Source organism: Ochotona princeps, chromosome 15 (assembly GCF_030435755.1).
Source record: "Ochotona princeps isolate mOchPri1 chromosome 15, mOchPri1.hap1, whole genome shotgun sequence".
NCBI lineage: Eukaryota > Metazoa > Chordata > Mammalia > Lagomorpha > Ochotonidae > Ochotona > Ochotona princeps.
This window is the reverse complement of record NC_080846.1, coordinates 42916825-42925265: the sequence shown is the minus strand read 5'-3', so window position 1 is coordinate 42925265 and position 8441 is coordinate 42916825. Positions and strand designations below refer to the sequence as shown.

General features: G+C 43.3%; 1 non-coding gene across 1 annotated transcript; it reads right to left on the bottom strand.

Moving 5' to 3' along the window:
* Positions 1-230: 230 nt before the first annotated feature.
* Positions 231-337, bottom strand: LOC118757661 (U6 spliceosomal RNA). The gene has a single exon (XR_004995318.2). It is a non-coding gene; the product is annotated as a U6 spliceosomal RNA (small nuclear RNA).
* Between the last annotated feature and the right edge of the window lie 8104 nt (positions 338-8441).

Below are 8441 nucleotides of genomic sequence, written 5' to 3'. Positions count from 1 at the left end.
ATCTGCTCGCTTCTGCAGCACATATACTAAACCATGGGAGCAATGTATTTCTCTGCTCATAATTTGATTTTGCTATTGCGGTATCTTTGGGAAATGAAGTGTTAACAAAAGTGACGTAAGCAGAAGCTGGAGATGTGCTGCACTGCAGTTGGGCATTCCTCACGCTTTTGCATTGTGAGGCAAGGTATAAGAGACAGGCTTCAAAAATTCACAAGATTCATTTTTTAAAAAGAAATATGGAATGCTTCACAAATTTGTGTTTCATCCTTGTGCAGGGGCCATGCTAATCTTCGCAGCATCATTCCAGTTTTAGTATACGTGCTGCCGAAGCGAGCGCTTCATGTGGTTTTCAAAATTTGTTCTTCTGCAAACTTTTTGGAGCCCCTTTGTAAATTCCCAGGTGGTCACTGCATCCTTCATGCTGGATTCAAAATGAGGGAAATTTTGCTTCCAAAAAAGTACTCAGCATAGGAATATTCCTTTTCTCCCTCTCAAGTTCGTTGCATGCATGCTGATGTGATGTGAGATGGTCATCATGGGGTCAAAAAACCACCTTAGGGCCCGGCGGCGTGGCCTAGCGGCTAAAGTCCTCGCCTTGAAAGCCCCGGGATCCCATATGGGCGCCGGTTCTAATCCCGGCTGCTCCACTTCCCATCCAGCTCCCTGCTTGTGGCCTGGGAAAGCAGTTGAGGACGGCCCAATGCATTGGAACCCTGCACCCATGTGGGAGACCTGGAAGAGGTTCCTGGTTCCCGGCTTCGGATTGGCGCGCATCGGCCCATTGCGGCTCACTTGGGGAGTGAATCATCGGATGGAAGATCTTCCTCTCTGTCTCTCCTCCTCTCTGTATATCTGGCTGTAATAAAATGAATAAATCTTTTAAAAAAAACACCTTAAAAAGAGGAACTGTCGTACAGAGTGGTGGAGGAGCAGTGCAGGAGAAATGCATTGGTAGTGGCATGCAGCTGCCAGTTCACCAGTTCTGAAACAGCACTATCTTGCTACTTGTTGTTCTGTAAAGTAAGATGTGTTCTTATTTTAAAAGCTGCTTGGTTGGCTTTTTCTGTTGCTAGCCATTTGTGGTATCATATATATTGTGACTTTGAGTTGCCAGATTGTAGAAAAGTATTCCTGAGGCAAACCCTGAATCATTATCCATACTCTGCAGATAAAGTTATGGGCAGCCTTAGTTTAAAGGTAATTCTGGGAGAATGAGAGGCAGGGGAGGGAGGGAAAAATAGAAGGAGGGAAAGAAAGAAAGGAGGAAGGAAAGAAGGAGGAAGATAAGACTCGAAAAGGCCTTTTGAGGGTTGGGTCGAGTACGACCTCTTTTGGCCTGAGCCAGTCATTTTGGTTCATCAGCAAGTAGTTTTATTTGTTTATTTAATTTTTTAACTTTTAATTTTTATTTGAAAAGTTATTTTAGTTTTTTAAAAAGATTTATGTATTTTTATTGGAGAGGCAGATATACAGAGAGAAGGAGATAGAGAGCTCTTCTATCTGCTGGTCCACTCCCCATTTGGCCACAGTGGCCAGAGCTGAGCTGATCTGAAGCCAGAAGGCAAGAGCTTTATGCCGATCTCCCACTTGGGTGCAGTGTCCCAAGGCTTTGGGCCATCCTTTACTGATTTCCATGCCAGAAATAGGGAGCTGGATGGGAAGTGAAGCAGCCACCTTGTTGCTAAAGTTGGTAACAATCATTTTTATAAACAGGAACCAGACAGAGCTGTCCTCCTGAAAGATACTAAGTGTTCCAGAGAAGAAAGACAGACTATTAATAGAAGGAGGTTTTGTAGATGTCCTCACCTATGTCCTATAACCTGTGCATTTATTTTAGTGTCAAATGTATGTCAAGCATATGTACATGGCCCATTATTTTTAGATTTTTCTGCCATTCAATTTCAAGTGCTTCACTTCTTTCTGTCCTGGCTATTTTAAATGTCAGTTTTCTAGGATATCTGTCCCAGTTAGGATAGGATGAAGTTTTGGTTGTCTGGAATTGAGAGACGTCACTTCTTTCTGTCAGGGTCTTTGGATATGCATTTGTGCACCTGTGTACACACACACACACACACACACACACACACACACACCTTTTTCTAATGGCAGGTGTTCTGAAAAGCTTCCACCAGAGTGAACCAAATTCAAGTTTTATATCCTTTGTAGCATTCCTGACACATTCTCCTATTGTGGGATTTTTCTTATTATTCTCTCATTTTGCAATGGTGTTTGGACATCAGGGATGCCTCTAGGCTGCATGAACTAATGCTCTGACCCACAGGGCAGGTAGCTTGAAGTCAGGTACATCATTCTACAGCTGGAATGGGGCCTCTGGATGAACAATCAATTTGAGTTAGAGTCATCAACTCAATCTTTGTTTTTTCCAGGAGTCTTCAATGTCTTTATTCATTACAGCTAAACACTGTGAACAACCCAAATATCAATCAAGAAGAATTGATACATGAATTGTAACATATTCATATGAGAATCATAAAAGGGGGGGTGATGCAGTAGCTCAATGAACTAATCCTCCACTTGCAAGCACCAGCATTCCGTATGGATGCTGGTTCATGTCCCAGCTTCTGCATTTCCAGCCTAGCTCTCGGCTTATGGCCTGGGAAAGCAGTGAAGGATGGCCCAATTCTTTGGGACCCTGCCCCTGTGTGGTTAATGAAAAAAAGAAAAAGGAATTATTAGGCAACAATGAAAATTATTAATCATCTATGAAGGTGGACTTTATATTCAAAATGTTTCACAAAAGAAATTATTATACCAAAAATGAAGGATATATATATATATATTTCCAGGAGATATGAACTCAGTCTTTCTACAAATGACAAAACTAATCATGGATCACACACTATACATTTGTAGTGTGTAAGTCATCATGAGAGGCAATGGAGATACAGCAACAAGCAAAACTCTGATTTCATGAAACTTACATGCTAGGTATTAAAGACATAACATTAGAAAATATGTAAGAACTGGTACAGTGGTGTATCAGGCAGTACCCAAATGGCACCAGTTCATGTCCAGGCTGCTCCACTTCCTCTCCAGCTCCCTGCCTATGGCCTAGAAGTCAGCAGAGAATGGTCTAAGGCCTTGGGACCCTACATACACCTGAAGAAGCTGCTGGCTTATATTAGCTGTGCTCTGGCCATTGCAGCTTCCAAGTGAAAGTTGAAAAAAAAAAAAAACACCTTAAAACACACTATAGAAAGGCTTGGGGGATAAAAAAAAGTCAGGAAAGAAGAACAGGGAGTGGACTGGGGAGAATTTTTTTATATATACAGGGTAGTTGGGAAAGCCCTACCAAGGTAATATTAGAGAAGATACTTGAAGGGATGGGCTCTAAGGGCAAGAATCTGGGCAGAGGAAGCAGGCAGTGCAAAGGTGTGGGTGTTGGAACACTTGACGGCAAGGCCCTGAGGCCTGTGAAAGCAAGAAATATCATCACTGAGAGAAAAGTGTGGTCCAAATGGGTGGGCCTTGCGGTAGCTTAAAGACTAGAGCTTTTGCTAAGGAAAATGGGGAGATTTTGGTCAATTTGAGCAGTGAAGTGGTATGACTGAATAATGTTTCCTCCAGCTGAGCTCCAGTGTTTTGCTGTAGCAGATAAAGCTGCCGCCTGTGATACCAGCATCCTCTCTGGAGCCAGTTTGTGTCCTGGCTGTTCCACTTCCCTGTTAATGACCTGGGAAAAGCAGTGGAAGATGGCCCAAATGTTTGAACGTCTGCTACTCACATGGAGAGTCATAGAAAGTTTCTGGCTTCTGGCTTTAGGCCTTACCATTTCAGCTATCTGAGTAGTGAACTGGCAGATGGAAGATTCTCTTTCTCTGTATGTGTCCCCCTCTCTATCTGTAAATGTGACTTTCAAATAAATTAACAGGTTTTTAAAATATATCTCTCTGACCACCATGGTGAGAATAAATTACAAGGCGGTAGAAGTAGGATCAGGGAATATTATTATAGTTTGAGATGCCAACGTTGTGGTGCAATGGGTAAAATAGCCATCTTGATACTGGCATTACAAATGGGTGCCTGTTCAAGTCATGGTTGCTCTACTTCTAATCCAGTTCCCTATTTATGTGTCTGGGAAAGCAGCAGAAGATGGTCCAAGTGCTTTGGTTGCTGCACCCACATGGAAGACCTGCAACAAGCTCCTGGCTTTGAACTGGCTCAGTCTCAGCCATTGTAGCCTTGTAGGGAAGGAACCAGCAGATAGAAAGTCTGTCCCTCTGTATCTACACTCCTCTTTCTGTCACTTTGGCTGTCAAATAAATAATTACATCTTTAAAAATAGTAAATTGAGTGAGACATGAGGGTAGACTGGAGCTGGGTGATCCAGTGCAGTTGGGGAGGGGAGGGGAGGAAATAGAGACATTCTGGGTATTTAAAGGGTACAGACCACAAGGAATTTCTTGACATTTAGGGTATGAGGTATGAGAGCAACAGGGGAGTGAAATATAACTATCAGACGTTGGGTTTCACCAGCTAGAAGTCTGGGATAAACCTCCAGCTGGAAGCAGGAAGAGACTTGAGGGAGAAAAACAGACACTGAATCTGGGATGCATTTGAGATGTCTTTAGACTTGCAAGCGGGCAGCTGCCGGTGTGGATCTGGAGTTCACAGGTCTTGGATGTACAGCCCCCGGTTTGGAATGCTTGGAGTCAAGACATGCTCACTAAGTCAAGTTCTTTTCTTTGCTGTGTCTCTCAAACCTTGTTCATTAACACAATACAGGAGACAAGGCAGCCAAGTCAATAGTGATCTTACCTGTGAATATCTGGAAGTGCTTTGGGCAAAAATAAAGGCTTGATCCAAGAAGTAGTGTTGGCTTTTGGAACCTCAGCTTGATTCGAACAAGATTATGACTGTAATTTTTCTTCTCACCTTCCAAAGAATAGCAAGTAGGAAAACTGAGCACCTCTTCCAATGTTCTCTCTCTAGTCTTTTAAAACACACACACTGGGCCAGGGGAATGATTTCTTCTTGGAGTGTTCCAAACAGCTCGCATGCATTTTCTGCCTTTTGCTTTATCCCCAATCAGTAGTTTTGTTTTCTTCTCTCCTGTCTCTGAACAGACTTGCTCTTGGCTCTCCCCTTTCTCTAATGATCACCCCTTCTTTCTCCTATGCCCTATATCTAGTCATACACTGGGGATTTTCAGGTTTCATTAGACATTGACTCCTGTTTTTCTAGGACAAGTAGCTAAGGACTTCATGCTGAAATCTTGCTGAAATTAGCTCCTGATGTCAAAGTGGCTGAAGAGGAAATTTTAAGATCCCTTTACTTCTGTTCCCCAGGGCCCTGTGCCGCTGTGCCCCCTTTTGTCCCCACCCCCACTTGCCCTGCAGAATGCAGCTGAGAGCCACGAAGTGGCCATCATTTCTAGGAGAAGGTCTCTTCTCAGCATATGCTTTGGGTGGAATGTTTTATGGGAAAGCTAGCCCTGGTGTTTTAGGTTCAGAGGACAGTAGACTTCATGGAAGAGAGGTGGAGGTGAGGGAGTGGTTTCTGGAGACGGCAAGGCCTTGTTTGCCTTTGATCCTTCCTCTCTGTCCAACAGAGAAAACCAAGTTGGGGGAGCGTTGAAGGCCCTTGTCTGCTTCTTCTCAGTTTTCCTCCCTCAGCACTCTCAGCACTCAGGAAAGTGCTGATTTTTTGGGATCAGCACTCAACAGGAGACACATGCTGTTCCCTGAATGGCTCAGTGACTTCTATATGGCAAGTGCATCTCATAGCAGGAATACCAACTCAGGGATGGCTGGGTCTTGTCATCAGATGTCTCAGCAATCTCTTCCCTTCTGTTTCAGCTGGTTCTTGGCTCCATATCAGTGCGCATCTGGGAAGCTGGGCATGGATATAATCCCACCCTTTGTTCGATAACTAGCAGCCACACAGGCAAGACCAAACAGGAGCTCAGTCAATTCCCTTAAGGAGTGTGGGCAGAGACCATGCCAATGGGAGGGGCAGGAGCCAAAGACCCCGAGTGCTGCCACCCATGCATCAAGTCAAGCTGGTGTCCTTGGCATCTGGCATGGGCTCCAGGTCTCTGAACCTGAGGACTCACTAAGAGTACTTATGGGAACAAAGGGATGTTTCACAGGCATTCCGATTCAGCCCCAGTCGGGTTGCTGCACACATACATTTCTGGAGTGGAAAGACCTCTTGAATGTCCTTGCCAAAATGTTTATTTAGTTCTTTATCCCAGGACATAACTTATGCAGGAAGGATTTTCCTTGTACCTTGAGAGCTCAGAGCAGACTTTGTGTGCCAGAATCTGGGTTTGATGGAGATGAGGGGATCCCCATTGGGGATTAGGGAGTTGCGTTTAGCTCTATACTTTTGAACCTGTGGAGATTTCTGGAATTGGCAAGCCAATGACACCATTCAGCCAAGCACCCATGCGGAGGACATGCAGGGATCCTCTGTCACACACATTGTCTCCATGGCAACAGGAGGACTTTGAGAGAGAAAATAGAAGGCAACCTATGGGTTTCATCTCCCTTAGAAGTGGATGTCTGGTTTTCATCTCTTTCTAGAGCTGGGGCCAACCTTTCCTGTTGTCTCTGTTATGGAATTCAGTGAAGCGTTAAAGACAAACTCCTAAATGGAGCAAAAAGGGTGCAGAGGCACAGCAAGAGAGCAGGATTTGAAGGAGCACGTTTTGACACTCAACTCCCCCGAGGGATCCTAGAGACCTCACCCTGAGCCTGATTGTGAAGCGAACCCCTGATTTTTTTTTCTTGTTTTCCAGTGTAACTGTCTGGACTGCTAAATTATAGGGAGAGCAGCCCAGGAAGAAAGAGAGAGGCTGCTCTCACCTGCTGTGGGCCTGCCTCCAACTGGAGAAGCTGGGGAGACCTTGAGGTTTGCAGCAAGGCTTGTTCGAGCCTGCTGGTCTGAATAATTCTGATGAGATTTGGAGAAATGACACAGGAACATGGGCCTTTATAAGCAGAGTAGAAGCTTTATCCCCTTTGGCTTCATTGCAAGGTCACTGTCGCTACAGATAAATCAACCAGGTCATCTTTTCCATGACCTCAGCACCTCCCTTGGAGAGCATGATAGAATGGAAGGAATTCTGCAGCTGGGGTTAGAGTCCCAGGTTTGACTCTTGATGCTGCCGCCATGATTTGTGTGACCTCAGATAAGTTTCTTACCTTCTCTGGGTTTTATATATGTTATGTAAGGGAGAGTGGGAGAGATAACTGCATATTTTCTCGATTTTTCTTTCCTGTGGTAAAAACAATGTGACATAAAACTTACCATCTTAACATGTTTAAGTGTGTGGTGCAGAAGTGTTCATTGCTTATACTTTGCTGTGTGGCAGAGAGATCTCCAGAAATTGAATCTTGCAAGTCTGAAACTCTGAATCTGTCAAGCACCAACTCACCTTTTCCTCATCCCTGAAGCCCATGTCTGTCTCTATAAATCTGCCTACTTTAGAAAATTTGTACAAAAGTGGCTGGTACTGCATTGCACAGGATTAAACTGCTGCCTGCATTGTTAACATTTATTAATTAGTATACATCTGTCTATTACTATTTTTTTAGTGTGATGCTCTCCATTTTTTTGTTGCATTATAAGGTAGTGATGTTTCCTTTGTAAGATTAAGCAGTATTCCATGAGTTTGAAAAAAAGATATATTTAAGAATGAGAGATCTTCCATCTGCTGGTCACTCTGCAAATGGCTAGGCAGCCAGGTATGGTCCAGTGTGAGGCCAGGCACTCCATCAGGGTCTGTGGGCAGCAGTGGTCCAAGCAGTGTTCATTGTCCACTACTTTCTCTGGAGTGTAGAAAGCTGAATCTGAAGTGGGACAGCCAAGACTCAATGTGATGTTGCTTTTCTGCAGATGGACATTTTGGATGTTTTGTACCTCATCTAAATTTTGGCATATATATCTGGAAATGGAATTGCGGGATCATATGGTATCTGTATTTTTAATTATTCAGGAGCTGCCATATTATTTTAACCATGGCTATACCATTTTACATTTCCACTAGCAGTGCACAGGAGTTTCATTTTCTTCAATTAGGCAGCATTGGTGTTATTTTAGTTTTTTGTGGTTTTTTTTTTCACAGTAGCGATTTTAAAGAGTTTGAGTTTATAATAATACTAAGATTTTGATTTTAATTTCTCTAATGATTGATGATGTTGAACATCATTCATGTGCTTGTTGACTATTTGCATGTCATCTTTGGAAATGTTTAGATTTTTTATTTTTTGCTATAGTGAATTGAGTGAGTTCATTGTATACCCATGTTGATCATTTATAGCTGTACACTTCTCTAGGTCTCTCCTTCATTTTCTGCAACACCACTTTCCAAATAAAAATAAGCAAGTCCTTAAAAATATGCAATTATTTGTTTGAAATACAGAATTACAGAGAGGAAGAGAGAGATCTTCCACCCTCTGCTTCACTCCCCAAGT